The 22,377-nt window shown below is 40.0% G+C and overlaps 1 long non-coding RNA gene across 1 annotated transcript; it reads left to right on the plus strand.

Moving 5' to 3' along the window:
- The first annotated feature begins 635 nt into the window (after window positions 1–635).
- Window positions 636–21,275, plus strand: LOC150080912 (uncharacterized). The gene is made up of 3 exons (XR_016547397.1): window positions 636–721; window positions 19,764–19,898; window positions 21,166–21,275. It is a non-coding gene; the product is annotated as an uncharacterized LOC150080912 (long non-coding RNA).
- Window positions 21,276–22,377: the final 1,102 nt, after the last annotated feature.

The raw sequence follows: 22,377 nt of genomic DNA on the forward strand, positions 1-22,377 counted from the left end.
GAGGGAGGGTGGACAGGTGTGTCGTATGAAGACTGGATGAGATTTAGTGTTCCAGGAAAAGATTAAGAACCACTGTTCTAGTTTCTCTTCCATTATCAAACGACTTGGGAAAAAAAAGGATGGGGCCAAAACCTGCCAGTACGCCCTTGGCTCCTTGTAGTGATATATATATATATATATATATATATATATATATATTTATTTATTTATTTATTTTATAAATGCGTTGGATTACGTTTAAGCCAAATCATTATTCTGCGTGTGGGCTTATGTTAAATCAATTATCACTATTTGATTGTTTTTCTTTTTCTTTTTTCATAGTGGCCATCTTATTTCACAGGACTGCTCAGAATTTTATCTGCCCCTCGGGTTACACGGCTGGAAAACAATACCAAGTCCTACATAAACACAAACATCACTAACAGCGACACTTAACCTACATTCAACTATCGGTAACGGATGACTCTCCGAAATACGAGTATTGTACTCATGACGAAACAGGTGTGACTTCTTCATCCCAGATACGACAGGTGTGAAGTGTTGTCCTCGTGCTGGCCGACATGGTGAAGTGACTGACTGTGGCACCATCTGACGTTAGCAAAAGGAAATGTTTTGACTGAAACATGGATTCAGTTCAAAACACGACTAACTTGCAAATACTTGTACGGTTGACAGTAACGTGAACGAAGTTTTAGAACTAAGAAGGATTGTGGAACTGAAGGTAAGGTACCATTTTATTTTAACAATCGCGTATCAATTCTTTTTAGTATTTCTCTCTGTCTCTCCTCTCTCTCTCTCTCTCTCTCTCTCTCTCTCTCTCTCTCTCTTCTTCTTCTTCTTCTTTCGATTGTTGGAATTAGGGGTTCATCCCGCCTCCATGCCCTCTCCATTTCCATCTATCGTTCTGAAAGTTTCGGAGATAATTCCAAGGTAACCCCGGTTTGGGGCATCAATATGTCGTATTTATAAACTGCTTGTGTTCTAAAACCAGTTCATAAGTTTGTGGGGTATTAAAAAACAGGGATGAAAACACACGAATATACTACAGGTTTACCAGAAACCAATAATTGAGTTAGCAGTTCTTAAAGTAGTCAACGTCGCTTAAATGGTAGACAGGATTTGAACTTGAACCCTTCCAAATGGATAGCACGTGACATACACACCTTGTCTTGCCTTTCGGATTTATGATTCCTCAGTCATAGGTTGTGCCCGGGCACACCCTAATGTATCGAACACAAAAACAAATTATTTCAATGAATGAATAAATAATTTCTGTTGTCTTCTTTGCTCTTCGCACTAAGTATAATGTTTTATTTTGTTAGGATGCATAAAAGTCAAAAAGCAGATGTCTTGCTGGCAACCAGTGTCAGTAGCTTCGTATATTTTATGAAATTCTAGGCGCTTTCGTTGGTTCACAAAAACGTGCAAATAATAAAATAAAATAATAATAATAAACACAAAATAATTCATAATTTTACAGTGAGTGGCCAGTTTATAAAGCGTCTTAGATTTTGAATCAAACGGTAACTGAGGTCATCAATGCGCAAGACGAAAGATTTAATGACTTGAACGGCACAGTACTCGGTCACAGACGCGTCAGTACGAGTATCTCAGAAAGTTCTGGAGTTTTCGTGTATGATTGTGTCTCGAGATTGTCCAATAGCATCCAGGAACGGCGATGCTGTTGGATTGGAATTAAGCTCGTTGACGCGTTCTCAGCCAACGGAGGCTGAGACTTCTACGGGGTAACAAAGGCTTCAATCAGCAAGTACCAACTGGAGACCCACCAGGGGGACGAATGTGAACGTTTATATGTACCTGTGCTCAGTATTATTTTTTTCGTTTTGTGTATTAAGGAAGCAGTATTTAGTTACTTTTCAACGCTACTACATCAAGAAGGACTCCTGCAAATGCCAGATGCGACCATTTCCATTTAATTATAAGCGTGGACAAAAGATAAGTACCGTTTAAATTTCTGCATGTTCTTTGCCACAACTGCTTTACCAGCGTGTTCGGCCATTGTCCATTGGTCGTCTCAGACAAAGCTGTGTGACCTTGACCGGACGTCAATAGTCTGTAAAGCGTCCCATTTATCCTCACCCCTGCACATCGTAGGATAACAGCAAGTGGACCTTGAGCTCTGAAAATAAACAAATGAGATTGACAGGTTTTTTTTTGTCTAATCCCATACTGTGTGATCCCTACACCAAACTGCCACCTTTACTGTGCCGTTACTTAAGTTTCTTTCTCAGGACAGGATATCTTATTTAAATGTTGAATTTGTGTTGGATAGGGAATCAGTATGGATGGAAAGAATACTGGTGTGAGAAAACCTACAGATATGTCTGAGGGAGGAAACGACAGCTCTCCCTTATTGCCTCCCAAAATGCCACAATCGTCCCCTGAGAAAGATATTGGTGGTGGTTATCTACCGATCAAAAAGCTGGGACAACCACAAATTCTGAAGATAACAAAACGGTTGAAGAATTAGATATTACTCAGGACGCATCTTCGATTTATGAGGGGATTTCAAAAATGTGTAAAGATATGAAGAGCTTTGTTTTGGGAGAGACCAACAAAGTAACTAGAAAGGCAGGAGATGCTATTATGGACAATTGGGCCAAACTTGAGACAGTAGCAACAGACCTCCTGATAGAAAATGAAAAGTTGATGGCCACGAATCATGAAATAAATATGAGAGCTAATCTTCGAGACAAAATAATACAAACCTTTTCCGCAATGACTCCAAATAAAACAGATCAGATACAGAAGCCAGAAGTTTGGGCCCCTGCTGATAGGAAAGTGCAACACGAGGACCTCCTGTTATAGGGAGACCCTCCTGTTAGATTTTATGCTGATGTAGCCCGAAATACACCCACACTGAAGGAACAAATAGCTAAACCTAGCGAGAATGTAATGGTACTTACAGTGTTAGAGAATAGCAAGTTTAAAACCAGCACTGATGTAAAAACCTTGGTAACTAATACTCTGAAGACAGAATTTTAAAACAGTCAAAATAAAATCAATCAAATTAGCAGGCAACAAAAGCGTAATTCTGGAAACGGCCTCTAAGTCGGACTTAATTAGTATCTCTACATCTGATTCCTTGTCCTCTGCAGGAATCTCTATGGGTGTTCCTAAAAAAGGTAACCCTTCCATAATTATCTATGACGTACTCGGGGATCTAAGTAAGGAGGACATAATAGAAGAATTGTATAATAAAAATCTGGCTTACTACGACTTTACAATGGAGAAACGTCGTTCAGATTTACAACTAAGTCAAGGTCCTTGTCAATAGTACATTGGGTAATCAGTTTATCCCCAAAAAATTTACAGGTGTATTTCGTCAATTCCAAATGGCCATAACTTTTGCGAGCCAGGTATGTCATAAGACAATGTATTATGGATACATTGTCTTTTACCAGTTCTTCACCTGCAGATGAATCAGTCTCTGAACTTAGCCTGCTTCAACTGAATTCTCAGCGGTCACGACAGTTGGCCGATGAAGTCCGAAAGGTAACCGATGAAATTAAATATCATATTATAGCCTTGCAAGAACCATACCATTTCCATGGTAAAATAACCGAAACCCTATCTCTTTTAGGGTTATTCAGCCAGAACATGCTGAACCATGTGCAGCCTTCATCATAGTCAATCCCAAATTGGACATAGTCAAAGTAATTTACACTCCATCTTGGAGTGTAATGTCGATCAAGTTATTTCTTTGGTAGGTACTGCCAAACTTATTATAATGTCAGACGTTAATGCTAAATGCAGTCTATGGCACTCTGATCATACTGATATGATAACAAGGGTTCACTCATAGAAGACTTTCTCCTTTTACATGAGATGACTGTTCTAAATAAACCCAACTCACCTTATACCTTCAGCCCACTAAATGGCGAATCAAATATACAGGGTGTCTCAAAAATATTGGTAGAAACGTTTAGGGGATTCACATTCCTTTAGATGTTACCTACCTCCCCTAAACATTTGTACTAATATTTTTGAGACACCCTGTAGACATGGCTGCTAATTCTTACACTGTTTTTTCAAACATTAATGACTGGAGAGTAAATCAAGTGACCATTGTGAGGTTACCTTCTCTGTGACTTGTTCTGCCCAAACATAATCCTCCACTACAGGACCTTAGAAGATTTTCTTTTCGACTCATCATGTGGAGCTGGTTTGATGACTCAATCAACAGTGACTTCCCACTTGAAACCATAAACTTCATCCACCAATTGACAGCTTCTGAATTAGCTTCCTATGTTAATGATGCTCTCAGCGGTGCCTGTTATAAAGCAGCCAAAAAGAAAATTCAGTCCTCCCATCCCACTCCACGGTGGAACTGGGAATTTACTTTGCTTCCTCAGCAAGTGCATTGGGTTAGGCATACTTACCAACGACATCAGAGGAGCTGGCCACCTCCTGACGTCGAAAGTCTTAAAACAGAATATTAGGTTCTCAAAAGAAAATACGTCAAGACCATCACCACCTGTAAAATTAAAATCTTGGCAGAACTTAATTACTTCTACTGGCAATCAGGACCCATGGGGCCTCGTTTATCGCCTTACAAGGAACAAATCATATTTTCCTGCTGTTTATTGTTCGGTATCTGCAAACAACACCGAAACTCTCACCTGGGAGGGCACCATCAACACTATCTTGGACAATCTACTTCCTTCTGATTGTCCAGAGGATGACTTGACTACTCATCTACAAATAAGACAGTTCAATTACTCCTACACTACTACTTCTGAATCTCAGCCATTTATGCAGCTGGAGGTGGACACAGCTGTCCTAAAAATTAACAAATCTGGTTGTCAGGGCATCTTTATCAAACAATTCCACAAGCTCCATCCAACAGTTCTTCTGACTCTATTCAACAAATGTCTGAATGAAAGCTCTTTCCCTGTTATCTGGGAGACATCTCTTCTTAAACTAATTCCTAAACCTTTAAACACCCCGAGTGGCAAGTCCTCTCATCCTATTGCTCTGTTATCACATTTGGCCAAAAGACTTGAAAGATTGATTGCTATAAGACTCATTTCTCTTTTCACTAACACCGCTCTTGTATCGGATTATCAATATGTTTTCCGACCTGGACGAGGCACTGAAGAAGCAGTCATTGAATTCCTTTCTTGAGTTAACTCTGCAAACTCTAAATATTTTCTTGTCATTTTTGTTGATTTCTCTGCGGCCTTTGATCTGTTATGGTGGTCTAGTTTGTTTGCTGGCTTACATGTTGCCGATTGTCCTCTTCCTCTTTATAACCTTCTAAGAAGTTATTTTGAAAATCGTGCAGTTTCTATTATTTATGGGTCTAACTCCGTCTCCCGCTCTGTCACTAGGGGTTGTCCCCAGGGCCCTGTTATTGGACCACTCGTCTGAAACATCGTTCTTGACGATTGGCTCCTTAAAACTATTTCTTCTACTTCCAAATTGGCTTACGCAGACTATCTCACCCTGCTGATCCAGCACAATTCCCATGCCTCTCTTGAAAGTACTGCCAATTTAGTCATGTCAGATCTGTCTCAATGGTCCACCATAAATAAATTATCCATATATCCATATCCTCCATGAAAACTAAAATGATGCTAGTTAAGGGTTCACTTAATATTTCATGGCCACCTGTTGTAAAACTTCAAAACAAATCACTGTCCATGGTTTCTTCTCTAAAATTTCTTGATCTGATCATTGATAGTAAACTTTTTACTAAACACTTGGAACATCTCTCAGAGAAAGTAAAAAAAAAATTACCTTCTCACTTCTGCATCTCTCTAAACAGTCTTGGGGTTTTAATTATCGCTCTCTACGGTTATATTACAAAGCTGTGTTTCTACCAATTTTTTCCTATGGTGCAGCCCCCTGGTTCTGGCATGTTAAGAAGGTTTCAGTCCAGAATAAACTTCATAGCATTCAACGTAAAATGCTTTTAGCAATGTGCAGGGCCTGTAGGACTGTGTCTGCTCCTGCCTTGCAGGTCCTTAATGGCTGTCTGCCCCTCGATCTCTTTCTTCTGTACCGAGGCCTGTGCTTTAGGCACGATGTCCCTGTGACCTTCCTGGGTATTACTATCAATGTCACTGTGGATCCCAAGGCAGAGAAATCATGTTGAAATATTTTGATGCAAGACAGATGGTCCGCTATCTCTAAAGGTCTTGTTACTTTAAAGTTCATCCCCAACGTCGCCATTGCCACGTTAGAGTCCACTCAGAAATAATTTCACCATGGTCTGTACACTCTCTGGTTATGGCTCCCTTAATGCCAAACTTGCAACTTTCAACCTTGCTGAATCACCACTCTGTTCTTGTGGCGCCCCAGAAGGCTGTGAACATATTTCATACCACCAGTGGTGTATCCAGGTATCATCGTAAAGGGGGAGGCATGGCTACCAGGCTTTTGAGGTTTTTTTTAGAACGCCTCCTGCCTTCTGTTCCTTTAATTTCAACTTTTTGGTTAAGGAGGGGCATATGCCCTCTCTGCCCACCCCTGCATACCACTGCCATCAATACCTATATCTTCGACAGAACCTTCTCTCCACTAGTGTGTCACTGTCATTGGAAATGGAGTTGTCCGAATTATTCGGGGAAGGGGGGGAGTGCGCGTGCGCGTGCGCGGCTTGTTGAACGTTCAGTGTTTCTTAGCTCCGTCCTCTAATGAAATTTTAGTGTTCATAATAAAATAACAGTCGTTATATTTTATATCATCAAGACGGTCAAGATCTTATCTCTATGCTGATTAAATCAGCTTGCCTAAAAGTGAAAAGGTAATTTACTTTTATTCAATTTTTGATTGATCATACAGTAACTCTTTTTAACTCTTCGTGCTGTGTTTATTCTGTATATTCCTGCAGAAGGACAAAGACCATAGCTGGTCAATTAAACCTCCAGCCAAGGTCAAAGCTACTACACGGTTCACCTTCCATCTGTTTTGCCCTCGGTTTGCGGTCAGTCCTGTCTAAAGCAAAGGGTTAAATTTAGATTGTGCTCACGGGGTTGGAAAAAGAATAGACCATTTATTTCCATACAGCTTAGATTATCAACGCACTTTTCTTCAGTTACTGAAGCACTTGTGATTCTCGTTTTCTGTCCTGTTTTAATTAAAAATTAAATTCTCATATTCGGAAAAACTGACTGCTTCTCTCCAAAATTATCCGGGCAACTATCGAAATCAATATGAGTGATAACGAAGTTCAATACAGTATCTTGAAAATGAACGCGTAAGCGTTCATTTTCAAGATATTGAACGATTTTAGAGCGAAGCACCCTCTGCTGGGGAAGAAATAAACAAGCCCACTAAGGCTAATTTCAAGAAAAAGGAGAGAAGCAGAAGGATATCGACTACAGATTCTCCAACACCTAAAGACATACCTGAAGAGTGCGGAAATGAGTCCTGCAGCAATTCAGAATGCGAAGAACCTAAAAGTCAAGCGTCAAGTTCCCCCATTAACGGGTTCTCCGGTTGATCAGATCAGGACAATCAGAGGATCCTTAGAGAAATATATAGCAAAGCACTCGAGCAGGATCACTGCTTCCATCAAGTCTGATTTAATTGGTATCTTCAGCAAAATGGAGACTGGTTTTAAACCCCCACGTAGATCATGAAAGGTTACAAGCCAAAATTGACGTCCTTACACAGGGGCGGGAAAATCAAATGCAACAATGTCCCCGCTCCTTGCAGAGGCGTTGCGGAACGGTGCAACACGATCAACCACCAGTTTATCTGAAAAAGTACAAGGTAAAAGGATAGCCAAGAAGCCTGAGTCGCATGTAATCCTAATTAAACCAGCCGAGGATGCACAACTGGAAACTAGGGATGCAGTTAAATACGCCTTAACAAAAAATATGAAGAACCAGATGATAACAATCAGAATTAAGAGCATCAGGAAAACCAGACACCCTGGAGTCATAATTGAAACTGGTACCAGGGATGAGTTATTAACCATCTTAAATAACACAGAAATGACCAACTATGGATTAAGAGCTGAAACTCCCCAAAATATGGGCTATCGATTATGCTTTTCGATATAGACCAGAACATGACCCCAGAGGAACTCAAAGAAGAGCTCTACCATAAAAACCTGCGTATGTATTTACTGGACGAGACTGCGGCAGAAGACATCAAACCCAAATACAGAGCTAAAATAAAATCACCGACAATGGTTGATTGGATAATTGAACTATCCCCAAGAGTGTGGCAGCTTGTTGAAACGCAAAATAGAATTTATATTGGCTGGGGCAGCCATAGGTTTAAAGACATATCAGTCCCTAAGTGCTACAGGTGTCTCTGCGTTGGGCATACGTCCCATACTTGCAACCAGCGTGAAACCACCTGCGGCCACTGTGCTCAAAAGTGGCATGTTTTTAAGGACTGCCCCAACAAGGAACAGTCACCAACCTGCACAAACTGCAAGGCTGTTAGGGCACCACACGATCATTCGATTCGTGACACAAACTGCTCAATATACAAAAAAGTGAAGAATCTTTACCAAATGAGAGTAAATTATGGATAGATGCCCCACAAGAAATAGGCAGCAAGAGATCAAGTTACTGCAATTAAATGCGCAGAGAGCGACAGTAGCCGCAGACCAGCTAAAGATCAGAGCTCAGGAAAGCCAAACTAATGCAATGATGTTGCAGGAACCCTACGTCCACTCTGGGAACGTCGTGGGATATCCCACTTCATATAAAATGATTCACTGCACTGAAGACTATCCATGGGCAGCTATTGCTGTGAGGAGTCCAGAAATAACGGTAACCAAAATCGCGCCATTATGCACCTTCATTAGGGCCTGTGCATAGATTCTGACATCTCTCGGGTCCCTATATCTTCTTTCACTATATTCTCACCCAGGTGAGGATATTACTACTGTAATCTCTGTCATCCAGGAAGCACTCCATCACCTCCCAGGTGGGTATTTGCTGATTGGCATGAATACTAAGTGCCTCTCAGCACTCTGGCACAGCCTAACTCCAGACAGAACGCCAACCAGAAATGGTACTAGACTTGAAGATTACATCATTTCATCTGGTTTGCAGATCCTGAATCGTCCAGGTCACCTCTCCACATCCAGCAGTTCCCTCTGGAGAGCACAATTGATGTCATGATAGCAAAATCTGACATTGAATGTAAACTGATCAACCGGGCTGTTCAAGAGTCATGGACAATGTCAGACCACAGAACTATCACCTTCTCTCTTGTTCGTTCTGTGGAACACGGACCAACAATTCCTAGGGACATAGTGAGATATAACACCAAAAAAAAAAGCAGATTGGCGCCGATTCCAAAGGAATTGGCCAAGTTTCTCCCGAAAGACATCCCACTACCTTATTACACTCACGAATGAAGAATTTGGCCCTGGCCAAAACGAAGGAGGGTAAAACCCCAGGCTTGGACTTGCTGGAGGTTGACATAGCAAAAAAGTTCGCAGAACACTATCCTATAACTCTCTATCTATAACTCACTATCCTATAAGTTTATTTAATAGATGCCTTGCTGAAGGAACTCTTCCCGACGTCTGGAAAGTTGCAACACTCAAGTTAATCCTAAAACATCCAAGGTAACAACTGCCATCAGGAATGCCTGTGATGCTTCCATCCCGTGTAGAAGACAATACAGGTACGATGTCCCATGGCGGAATGCAAATTTGCAAGATCTGAGAAGAAGAGTCCACCTAACCAGGAAGACATTTCAACAAGTCCAAGTACACCTTTCCCCCAGAGAGGTAGCTGCAGCACGGAAGGCTTACCATGTGATAAGAAATGCATACTCCAAAGAAATATGCAGATGTACGAAGTCATGGCAAACTCTAGTTTCCACAGTGGCAAATGGCGATCCATGGGCATTGTATTCTGGATCATTATAAACAGGCTCCCCAGAGATTAGGTTTTGGACACCACACTCAGGCCGGATGGAACCTCAACATACTCTTGGTCTGATTCTCTCAACAACATACTGGACAATATCTACCCAACTGTTGACACCGACACTGAAGCAACAAGATATCATTGACAGAAACAGGGGATACATATCAGATACTAGTGAACCGCCCTTCATATCCCTGGAGACAAATTTGGCCCTGGCCAAAACGAAGAGAGAAAACCCCAGGCTTGGACTTGCTGGAGTTCGACATAGTAAAAATGTTCACAGAACACTATTCTGTAACTCTCTTAAGTTTATTTAATAGATGCCTTGCTGACTTCTGGAAAGTTGCAACACTTAAGTTAACCCTAAAACAACCGAAAAAAACACCTAAAATCCCGACTTCTTATAGACTAATAGCCCTGCTTTCTGTTTTGGCTAAACTCCAAGAACGACTTTTGCTCTCCCGTCTCACCAACTACTACACAAAGCAACAATTACCATCTCCTCATCAAATTGGATTTAAAACAGGCTTCAATACAGAAGATGCTATCAACAGATTAATATCCCTAGCTACCCAGATGGAATCTAAATACTCTGTAGCCATAATGGTGGACTTTTCTGGGCCTCCAATCGACTATGGTGGCCCAGGATACTTCGAAGACTTCGGCAAGCCAAGACGTCCAGCAGTCTTTATAACAGTATAAAGTTTATAACAGTATATTCCTTGGCAATAGAACAGTGCAGGTAACCACCAAATACCAAACAGTCACCAGGAATATACTGCGAGGCTGTCCTCAGGCCATTCCTTTGGTCCATTGTCTTGGACGAGTTCCTGGGAATGGATCTGAGGTCAAGCCCCTGGCCGTTGCCGATGATAAATAAATAAATAAATTTTCTGTTTATACTCCGGGACGACCAAACAGTCAGAGGAGTTAACAAGATAGACAGAATACAAGAAACAGCACCGTATTCAGCAGTCACGGGCTTGAACCCCGGTCATTCAAGGCACGTGTACTTATGCACCCGCGCGCCTGACCACTAGGCTACGGCGGCCTTCATCTCGTACTGGTTGTTCATTCTGGTACAACAGCCACATTGGAAGTATAAGTCAACTTTGGACTGGGAAAACTGCAAGACTGGGCTGCCATGCACAAACTAACAATGTCCAGTGAAAAAACAAAGTCAGTCCTTCTAAAAGGAAAGCTCCAAATCCAAAGGCCACCAGTGATGAAAATTAGCAACACTCCGATTCGTCTCTATACAGAAATCAAGTATCTGGGTCTGTATCTACATGCCAACTTATCCTTCCACCCCTACTTAAAATACCTGTCAGCTAAAATCCAAAAATTATTTTTACGATGTACAAGTGTTAAACCATGTTTTATCTTTTAGAAACATTTCTATTTCCTTTTTACAGCACCACAATGTTTAATTCTAACAAATCTAGTTGTCACTTCTTCCGACAGATGGCAGCAGTGCATAACAGACGACCAGCCGTCAGTGGGTTGAACGGCCACCCACAGAATTGTGCGCAAACACTTTTTCGGGTGTTCAAAATAAATAGTTTAAGGACAGGCATGTTCGTTGTTTTAAGGCTAATAGTCACACAGATAAAAAGTTGGTTCTACACTTTTTTCTTCGGTCGAAAGCAATTTTTTTTTCTTTGTAGCAAACAAAGCAAATGTTTTCTCCATTCTGAACAACATTATTATTTCAATACTCAACTCCGCAATGTTTGTCATTGCGAGGGTGGATGGAAAAAGTATCGGGAATGAATGGATATTGCAACGCATACGGTTGACGCCTCTTACAATCACAAAACACGTTACTGCACATCCAAGCGTTTGTAGCTAATTCAATTACTCTCCAGCCATTAATTCTCAGTGTTTTTGTGATGCCAAAACTCCACGATGTCAACAAATACGCTGCAATTCAGGGTCGAACTTGCGCCCCTTCTTTAATAGTAATCACCACATCTATGATCTTCCCAGGCAGCACCAAAGAATAAACAGAAAATGTTAAACTAGCGGACATCATAATGCGTTAAAAGAGATGCTAGAAGTGTCCCCATTCCCTATTAAACAGACAACCCGACGACACTTTTTGGCCACACGGTCCTTCGCCGATATTCTATGCCTTTGGATAAGGAGTTTGCTGGATGTGTGGTGCCATCTGTCGTTAATTTTCCGAACTACACGTCAATGAAATCACAGGTGTTCCCGCAAGTATAACTGAAGACGTATACAATTATATTGGTTGGGTGACATTAAAAGCGCCCTATATTAGCTCTTATTTACTTTCTGAAATGGCTGTAGGCGTTATTTAAAGGCGGATAGCAATAATTATAAAGTTTTAAATTTATTATTCCACACCTGAGCAGTTAAAGTATTTGAGGTAATTAAAAATAGAAGCAGCGAGAGGAACTTGGTGACTTTCAAAATTCGGTTAATAAAGCATCTTTAATTTTAAATATCAAAAATGGTGAAAATCTACTAAATTTAAAGCCTTGCGCGAATTATTTGTCTCCATTCCCACAAATACAACCGCGTGACACTTCAATAACAGAAAACAAACTATTGTCAAAATATTACCGCTGAAACGAAATACTTTAATTGCGCAAGTGTGCTCTAGAGGGCACCACTATCCACACCTTGGTGATCCAATCTAACCGAAAGAATAAATAAAACCTTTCTAATACGGTTCGTTATAATAAGATTCTTCTCGTATATTATATAATATGGTTTTTAGACTTCAGTTAAAAATTGCTTTGAAGCGCTTTAGATTCATTTCATACTTCGGTTTTAATTAACACACGTGACCTTGGTATCTAGTTACATATTCCGTCGCCAGATGTCAGCACGTGGTTGGAAAAATAAACAGCCGAGGGCTCCAAGAGAACGATTATAAATACAGTACTGGGCACCTGATTCGTGAAAACAGACTTTGATTTGAAACTGTTTTGAAGCTTTTGTTGATTAAGACCAATAGGTCAAAAGACTTTAAGAGCGTTTGGAGCAGCACCAGTGACGAACAACGCAGGTCACATCAACAAAATGAAGATTTTGACAAGCGAGTTGCTCTGTTTGGAACATTGCTAAGGCAACTGGGATCGTGATGTCCGTGTATTGTGTCTCCAAACTGCGTGCGTTCTACTATTGAACTGGTTTTTCTATTTGTGGGATGAAAAACTTATCCAACTCTCGCCAGTGGAACCGAATCCATATTCGAGCAAAGTCATACGCGCCTTTTTACGCACTGCAGCCGAGTTAATCGAACTCAGGCGAGAGAGACATCCTTTCACTTATAAAAAGATCAATTCCCAATTTCTTACGATATTTAAGTTTTCTACTCGAGTTAAAAATTTAAATTCTGAATTAAGATTAAGAACACTTCGTTAAAACGAGGATGTCTCCTCCATGCAATAAATTCCATTCACAGAGAAGTTCATAGTACGTTTATAAGACCCCTGCTTCAAACCCCCAACTACTTAGCTGCAAGTAAAAAGCATACTTTTCTCTCCTATGTTACACAATAGCCCTCAACAACACCAATTAGACACCCTCGTGGGTAGAACAGTTGGTAGAATCGTGAGTAGAACAGTTGGTTGGGGAATTTTATGGGCCTTTTTCACAACGTAGCTGAGTTAGTCGGTTTCAGGCGAAGGCAGCATAGTTTTGACCCAAGAAAAGGGCTTTTCATCCAGCAAATCTTCCACAGAACACGCAATTTACAGACGGTATCCATGGAGCAATATTAGTCACCGATGCCCCTAAAATCCCACTACTACAAAACTACAATTATATACAGTTTCCAAACCAATAAAGGAAAACGTATTAAAATTATAGAGTTGGCTTACGGTACCACGGTTTTATAACATCGTAATTGGAATCCCATATCCTTCCACTTGATTTTCTCTTCCTTTTCTAGGACTCCCCATATAATCGCTGGGATTTCCATCTACAGCAACACAAGGTCCGCCTCAGTAAGAAGAACCGCTCCTGGAAGAATAATAAGAAGACGCTGTATCCATGACAACCAGCAACGAATTTGCGCATGCTATTATTCTAGATGGTCAGCCTATCTAAAATGACTTTTATCGGAAGCGTCTTTACCATAATGTCATTAAAGATGAATAACGAAAAATATTTGATAAGAAAAACTGGACATACGCTGTTGGTTATTAAATGCCTAGCACAAAATGTTGAAATTAAACGCTCCATAAAGATACTCTCTCTCAAGTGTGCCTTTATCAAACCCAGCATCCATCACCACTACTAGTAACTGATTTCAATACGAGCGTTGAAAATATTTCCGCGCATACTGATCACAGTGATCAGTATGCGTGGTGATCAGTGTGATCACTGTGTGAATGAACTCGTCAGACGTACGGTAAAACCCAAGTATAAGGTCAATGCTCCCGGAGAACCTCAATAGGAAATTCCAAATGAGTCCAAACCTTTTTCCAACTTCTGTAAAGTCATTTTTTTGTAATAAAACCACAATTATATGTAACAGTTATTTATTTTCCGGTGGTGGATTTTTGCAGAACTGGAAAGAACACATTTGCTCAAGTGTTGGACCAGTAACCAGAGTCCAGAGAAAGAGCCAATTACGTTTTCTACGATGAAAAGACTAATAGTAATATTCAGAGAACTGCTTGTATTTTCACAAGGAGACAGAGATAATCCACCATTTTTCCACCGAAAACAGGAAAGGTATAGAAAGAAAGTAAGAAAACTGGAAGAATGAAAAATGGGTGTGTTTTGATCAGATGATGCGTTTAACTGACATCGCACTTAGAGGGTGAAGGGAGACGTGAGTTACGCTTAATTCATTAAGTTTTATGGTCACTTCATTAAAGGGAAGGAGGGGGAGTGGACCGCCCCTTTCCAGACCAAACCGAAGAAGTATCCAGACCCATGCTTACGCTCGTGCGTCCGTTTCCATGGAACCGCGGTTAACGACTGGGGTGTGACTCAGCATCTCAATATCTGTGACACGACTCGGCTGGTTGCTATTCCGGAAAAGGTGAGCGAAGTAGGCTGTGACCTCGCCCCACCTAGAGAGCAGCGGTGTCATTACCAGTCACCCGGGTTCTTTGACTCCCAGCAAACGTCACTGGGGAGTTTTGAACGTGCGAAGGCGCGTCACGGAGTTGCCGAGAAAATCGCAGGAAATTTTTGCCGATAACACTAATCTTGTGGGTCGGCGATGCTCGCGCGGTGATATTCAGTTTCTCGTGCAACTGATAGCGTTTCTAGTGCACATCCAACCGCAATGGACAGGACGGATCGCTGGAGGATCGTTGCATTCTGGATTGTTTTTCTGGTTACCGCGGCAACGGCTTACTACGTACGTACAGGTAAATATAATCGACGTATTTAAACCTTTCCCTCAAAAGAAGTCGGGTTGACTATCGATAAAAATCGGTGGGTGAGTATCGATGTTTACAATAAGATATAAACTGTCAGGTCGCTGGCCTAATGGACTGAATGAAGCTGTTAAGTTTCTGCAACCAACCTGAAGATATCTAAATGTATATTTTTAATTATTGGAAGGAATCCTTCTTTAATAAGAAATCTGTAGCTCTTGTTGGGCTCTCTTGAGCAGCGAAATCTTTTAAATTCAAAGTTGGTGAGATGGTTGTATATGTAAAAACTGGTGACTTCACGTGCGGCATCAATGCACGTTCCTCACTGCAGAAATCAGCCTACAACTTGTAGAAATGTATTCGTCATATCTCAGACAAAAATAAATTCATTCCCTGAAATGGTTTACAAAGTTTGTAAGTTCAACTTACTTTAATTTTGAATAAACTTAGGCACTTCGGCTCCTCGTAGCCTGAGACGCCTAAAATGTTGCGGATTACGAAGAACATGCGCTCAGTGACAGGAGCGGATTGGTTATTAAAAGGGGGGCTTCAGTGACCCACTCAGAAATTTTGTTTTTGAGGCGTGGAGCTCGTGCGTTCCTCATTGGTAGGTTTCGAAGGCGTCAACACGTAACAGCATAATTATATAATACAAAGAAATGTTCTAGGGGGTATTTTATCCTCCCCCGTGGGTGCAGCTAAGCGCGGACCTCACTTTTTATTTTTTGTATGACTACAGGTGTCCCCAACTGGTTTTTCACGTGACATTGAGAAGAAATAGTCCACTGGAAAGGAATTCTGCGCCATAATTCTAAATGCATTATTGAAAGGACAGAAATAATATACACTGAAAGGACTTTACAATGTACACTTCATAGCCTAAATGGTTAATGAAGGGACGTTGCAGAGTGTCCACGCGTTTCACAGTAATAAAAGATCTTGATAATTTGGCAACTGCGTCAAAATACTGGATCACAGCCTTACAGGACTGAAACAACTCCTCACTACATACGAAGACAATTATGACTGTCTTAGTAGTACAAAGATTTCACTCCTGACTTGGAAAAGGGATGGCCAAGACACTTTTCCCAGTAAATATCAAATCGAGACCTAGGTCTATAACATGAAGTCCTGTGTACATACCCTGTCAGCGGGTTTACGGTAGATATGGTCTGTTCTCTATTTGCATAAAGGTTTCTGTCTTCTGTATATTGCGCTTGTTGTAAAGGTTTGGTTAATCTCTTCTGTGGGACAAAATTGGAGTTGCCGGTTTAAAATCATACCTTTCCGGCTAAGACGATTAATACCAAAAGGAAATAGCGCTTGGAAATAAGAAAATAACGATGCCGCATTCCTGTAGCATCACATCCTCACTGCTCGCTCGATTTGGCTCCTTATCATTTCTTCTTCTTTCCTAAACTAAAAGTTCAACTCAAAGGAAAACTATTTGACAGGAACACACTGAAAACACGATGATACTGACAGCCATTCGGAAAGAAGAGTGCTACGCTCATTTCAAAAAGCAAGAGCATCGCTGCAATTAGGCTGTTTAGTCGAAAGGAGACCACTTGGAAGGAAATATTAATAGTAATAGAAGCATGTGATGGAAGAAAGCAAGCGTATAAGCTTATGTAGCATCAGCCAAAAAAAAAAAAAATTCACACAACCATTCCCTCTAAACGTTTGTCCGGTTCCTCGTTTAATTTATTCAACCTATCAACCTCCACAACCACAGATGGAAGTTTGTTCCAGCAATTAACCACCCGCTGGCTAAAGGCAAATTTCTGCACATCTATTCTACAATTGTCTTTCTTTAATTTGAATTTATGCCCCCTTAGGTTCGTAATCTGAACAAGTGGAAGGATCCCATCAGAATTCAACGTGCTCAACCCATTCAAGGCCTTATACACCTCAATCAAATCACCTCGCAGGTGCCTAGTCTCCAGCCACTGTAATTTGCAGAACTTAAGCCTCTCTTGGTAAGAGGATCCCTTCATTCCCCTCACCAATCTTGTTGCCCTTCTCTGTACACGTTCAAGCAAATCTGCATCCTTCCTAAAATGAGGCCTCCAGACCTGTATGCAGTACTCAAGGCGCCGCCTGACCATTGCCTTATACAGAGGGACAATCACCTCCTTTTCCCTGGTAGCAAAATTCCTGTATATCGTTGAGAATACCCCATGACCTGCTCAGAAAACTTCATATCTGCCTGCACAATTACCCCCAGGTCCTTTTCATTTTCTACCACCCTAAGTGTAGTACCACACAGTTGGTACGTTTCTTTGGGGTTACTTCTACCCATAGCAGTACTTTACATTTGTCAATGTTAAACTTCAGTTGCCACCTCTCAGCCCATCTGCTCAACTTTTCTAGATCCTGTTGCAGCAGTGTATTGTCATTAGTGTCATTAACAATCCTGCCAACCTTTGTATCATCTGCAAACTTGGACATTAAGCCTGATATACTTTCATCAATATCATTGATATATATATACAAAACAAATGGGTCCAACACCGAACCCTGGGGAACTCCACTAATAACATTAGTCCACGAAGAGCAGTATCCATTGATTACCACTCTGTCTTCTTCCACTCAACCACCCTTTTATCCATAGCAGCAACTTACCCTTAATACCATACCTCTCCAATTTGTGCAGCAGTCTTCCATGTGCAACAGTATCAAAGGCTTTTATAAGATCCAAATATATGATATCAAAGTTATTCTTTGCATCCAGTTCCTTTGTGACTACATCATAGTATCCAATCAAATTGGTCAAACAAGACTTCTCCTTAACAAACCCATGCTGTGTCCAGTGCCTCTATTATTTTCCCTGGAAGAGAAGTTAAACTAACAGGTCTGTAATTACTTGTGTTACCCTTTGTGAATTGGAGATACATTTACACATCTCCAGTCCGTGAGGACTTCCCCCGAGTCCGAGGATGCTCTCATAATTATGGCTAAGGGTTTGCTTACTTCGTTTGCCGCTTCTTTAATATAACTGGATAGATTCCATCTGCCCCAGGAGCCTTTTTTTAAGTTTATCTTCAACAATTTCTCCTCCACTTTCCTCTCAGTTATTACAAAATCATTTAACTCCCTGTTAGAATTTGATAAACATCTGGCTCTCTCCTCCTTGAATAACTCCTCATGTGTGAATGTAGATGCAAAATACTCATTCAGTTTGTTTGCTATCTGAGCAGGATTATCAACAGTTGAACCATCGATATCAAATGGACCAATCTGATTCATCTCCTTCCTTTTAACTCTGTTGTTGTTTTTCTTTGCATCCTTTGCCAAATATTTCTCGTAATCTGCCTTCGCCTGCCTAACCTCCTTTGTAACTTGGTTACAGATCAACTGTATCTATCATAGACTTCTGTGTCATGTGTTAATTTGTATGTATCCCATGCTTGTTTCTTCTCTGCCATATGCCTCATCAGTTCATCTGACATACATTGAGGCCTAAACCTTGAACAATATTTCTTAGTTGGTATGTAAAGCCTAGTAGCTTCCAAGATTAGTTCTTTGAATGCTTCCCATTTTGAATTTGCTGTTGGTAACATCATCAATTGGTCCCACTGTATAGAATTTAAGTACTGATTCAGACCACCGTAGTCGCCTTTACGAAAGAAAAAACCCTTCCCTTTACCCCTGATGGTAGTTACCTCTTTGAGTAAATCCCACTGTAATCACTGCCACCTAGTGGTTCCTTTATCTGCAGATTCTTAATGCATGAATAATCATTACTGGTATCAGGTCAAGAGTATTACTCCCTCTAGTTGCCTCCCGAACATGCTGATGTAGAAAACAATCATCCAATAAATCCACAAAAGCCTTGCTAGTGTGTGAGTGACCAACTCACAAATTCCAGTCAATATCGGGGAAATATTAATCCCCCATTATAAGACACTCTAATTTACTGGCCCACTCTATTTCTCTGCACACTTGCTCATTATACTCATCAGATTCATTAGGCCTATAACACACACCTACTCTCATTTTTCCTTTCCCAGTGCTTATGTCACACCAAACAGACTCAACATTGCATTGTCCACCCACATCAATTGGATGCACTTCCTTAGATTTTGTGTGTTTTTTAACTAACAGCATAACCCGTCCCCCTTCCTGTCCTGTCTATCCTTTCTGTACACATCGTGCTTCCCAAATTCCAATTCTGCATTCCTTATATCTGTGTGACACCACGTCTCTGAAATCCCAACAATATCTGCCTTTGATTATTGCCGTTAATTAAGAAAAACATAAAATGTTTAGACACATTAAGACACATTCCAACAGCGCGTAAATAACCCTAATTGTTCGTTACTGAATAAGTTTCAGACTTCCTGATAGGAAGTTTGAGATGGATTTGGAACCCTGAATATCCTGAAATCCATCTACCCACGTAAATGTTAGTTATAAAGTAATAACGTAGTACTGTACTAAACTGTCTTTATAAACCACTTTAAGACGTTCAACTCTAAAAATAGTTGGGCTAAAAATCATTGCGAATTTCTTTTTTCAGGTGACAGGTCCGTGCATGGAGACAACCCATGTTTAAGAATTGGGGGAACTTGTGTGCCAAAGTATTCCTGTTCGTGGTCCATGTCCAACAGCAACGCAACTCTATGTCTGGGAGAAGAGGTGTGCTGTCATGACGGTAAGTCCTAAATTCAAAATAAAATATTTCAGTTCAGTTAATATTTTAGGACAGTCCAGCCTCACGAAACAGAATCTGCGCTTTCAACTGCTTAATCTTTACTGTTGCTGATCAGGGTACAAGAAGTACGCAGCATAGAAATAATATTATTCATCACGGATCTATATTCGGAGTGTTAAAATTAGATACGTTTGATAAATATGATTAATGAGGTACACGAGAGAAACATGATCGAGAGATTTACTCCAATTTATTATTTTTAAAAGATGATCTGCATCATATCAATACTCGCCGAATTAAGAAAATAATAAATAATCTGCATATTTAAAACTGAGAATTTAGGTGAATTCTCAAGTGCACCTGCAGAATATTTCCAGGTGTGTCTCTCCGGTTGCACTGTTGGAATCTGTCATCAACTCAATATCCAATACTCACTCTTACATCAGTTGGGCAAAGTACTTCAAAAACCATTTCTGGACGCGATGGAAGCTGATTCTAAATAACACCAATATGGCAACTCTAGTTAAACTCCCACTGCCAGAGTAGATTCGATGGACATATCATCTAATGGAGAGACACACCTGAAAACATTCTATTAATATGATTGAGAATTCACCTGGATCTCTTACAGGATTCTCCTGCAGACTTTGCAGCTGAAGCGAACTCAACACGGGTTGTTTTCCGCTAACACCATCGCCTTTTTAGATAGTCTCGGAACTGACAGCGAAACCCTCTCCACCGACAAAATTTCCAGGACCAACAGCCTCCAGAAAATGGCCAACGTATCTGGTGTGGACTTCAGATAAGCTCTCAAAAGGTGCCATTGCAACTCAATCATCCCCATGAACGGATGTGTTAAAAGATCCTTAGGAGTAAGTAGCCCAGTGTTTGGCATATCACGTGACCTAATTTCTGACATTTATGCAGACCCATTTCAAGAACAGTTGTGAACACCGGACATTCTGCTGTGACTGGATATTGCTTTCAACTATATACGTATGAAGAGGGCAACTTTTTAAAAGGGACTATAATGCCCTTAACATGTTTAGCAGTGCATCCTCAACACGAAACATTATTTGTTCTTTCACATATATTAAAAGGATATTCTTGAGATCTGATTTCGAGGAATTCTTTTCTAAACAAAACTCTTAAGACACAAAATGTAAGATATTAGTAGTTCATTTTTAAACTTAAATGTGGATGGAAAGAAAAATGTTTATTCGCTTATTTATTATTACATTATTGTATTTTTTTACTTTTCACGCAGTACCTGAGAAGAGCACGGACTGTAATGAACTGGGTGGAGAATGCACAAGTACTGCAGTGTGTGGGCGAGCCCCCAGACAGATAAAAGGAAAATGCTCGGAAGGAACGGTGTGCTGTGTATTTCTATAAGACAGAGACGAATGATCGTGATGGTATGCCGATAGAAAAACGCAACCATTTTTAATTTCCGTTTTAAAATAGAAAAATTCGAAAAGTTTAATAAATTCAGTTAAAAAAGCCACTGTTAATTAAATTCACAAATAATGTATTAATAAAAAAGGATACAATAAATCTACCGAGTCATTAATTAAATGAAACATTTATATATCAATGTACATAATAAATTACATACCAATATAAATATATAAAAATTTATCAAATTATTTCGTGAATAATAGAACAGGATTTGTTCGGGTGGAAAAGTTTCAATAATCACAACTAGATGGCAGCACAGCGACACGCTAAAATTTTACATATTCTTGAAACAAAGTTAGTCTTCGTTAATTATTATCGCGGAACGCGACTACAACCAACTTTGAATTTACTGAATTTTTGTCTTCATTTTTCAAATAAAATAAAACGATAAATAAATAAAAGCGTAAGCTCTCGCTGAAACTTAATAATTAATGAGAAATAAATAATGATAATAAATAATTTATTATTTATTATCATTAATTATTATAAATTATTTATTATCATTAATTGTTTATTATCATTATATAATAATTATAAATAATTAGTTTTTTTATTATCATATAATGATAATAAATATATTATCATTATATAAATAAATATTTATATAATGATAAATAAATATAAATAAATAATTAATAAATATAAATAAAACTTTTTCCTTTTTCTACGCCAGATGGCGCGATAATCAAATATCGAGCGTACTTAAATTGTTTATTTTTCTTCCCCTTAGAGGTGAAGCCATCGTTTTGGCTCCACGTTATGTAACCGAGCTTCGGGCATCCCTCAGGGCCGGAGCACCCATCAGCTATATTTAACAGTTTCTACGAAATCTTCTCTTCTGGGCGTAATAAAAACCAACAACAACAAAAAAAAGTTAACCTTCTTTTATGGAACCGTTGTTTATGGGAAAGCGCCAAGTTGGCGATCGCAAAAAAAAAAAGATAGAAATCCGTCCGGCGCAGTCCGCAGTGTCGCCACTGATATCGACATAAAAAGCCCCGGCGTACGCGCATAAAGC

The sequence above is a fragment of the Mastigoproctus giganteus genome, chromosome 9, assembly GCF_048544385.1.
Source record: "Mastigoproctus giganteus isolate SK-2022 chromosome 9, ASM4854438v1, whole genome shotgun sequence".
Lineage (NCBI taxonomy): Eukaryota > Metazoa > Arthropoda > Arachnida > Uropygi > Thelyphonidae > Mastigoproctus > Mastigoproctus giganteus.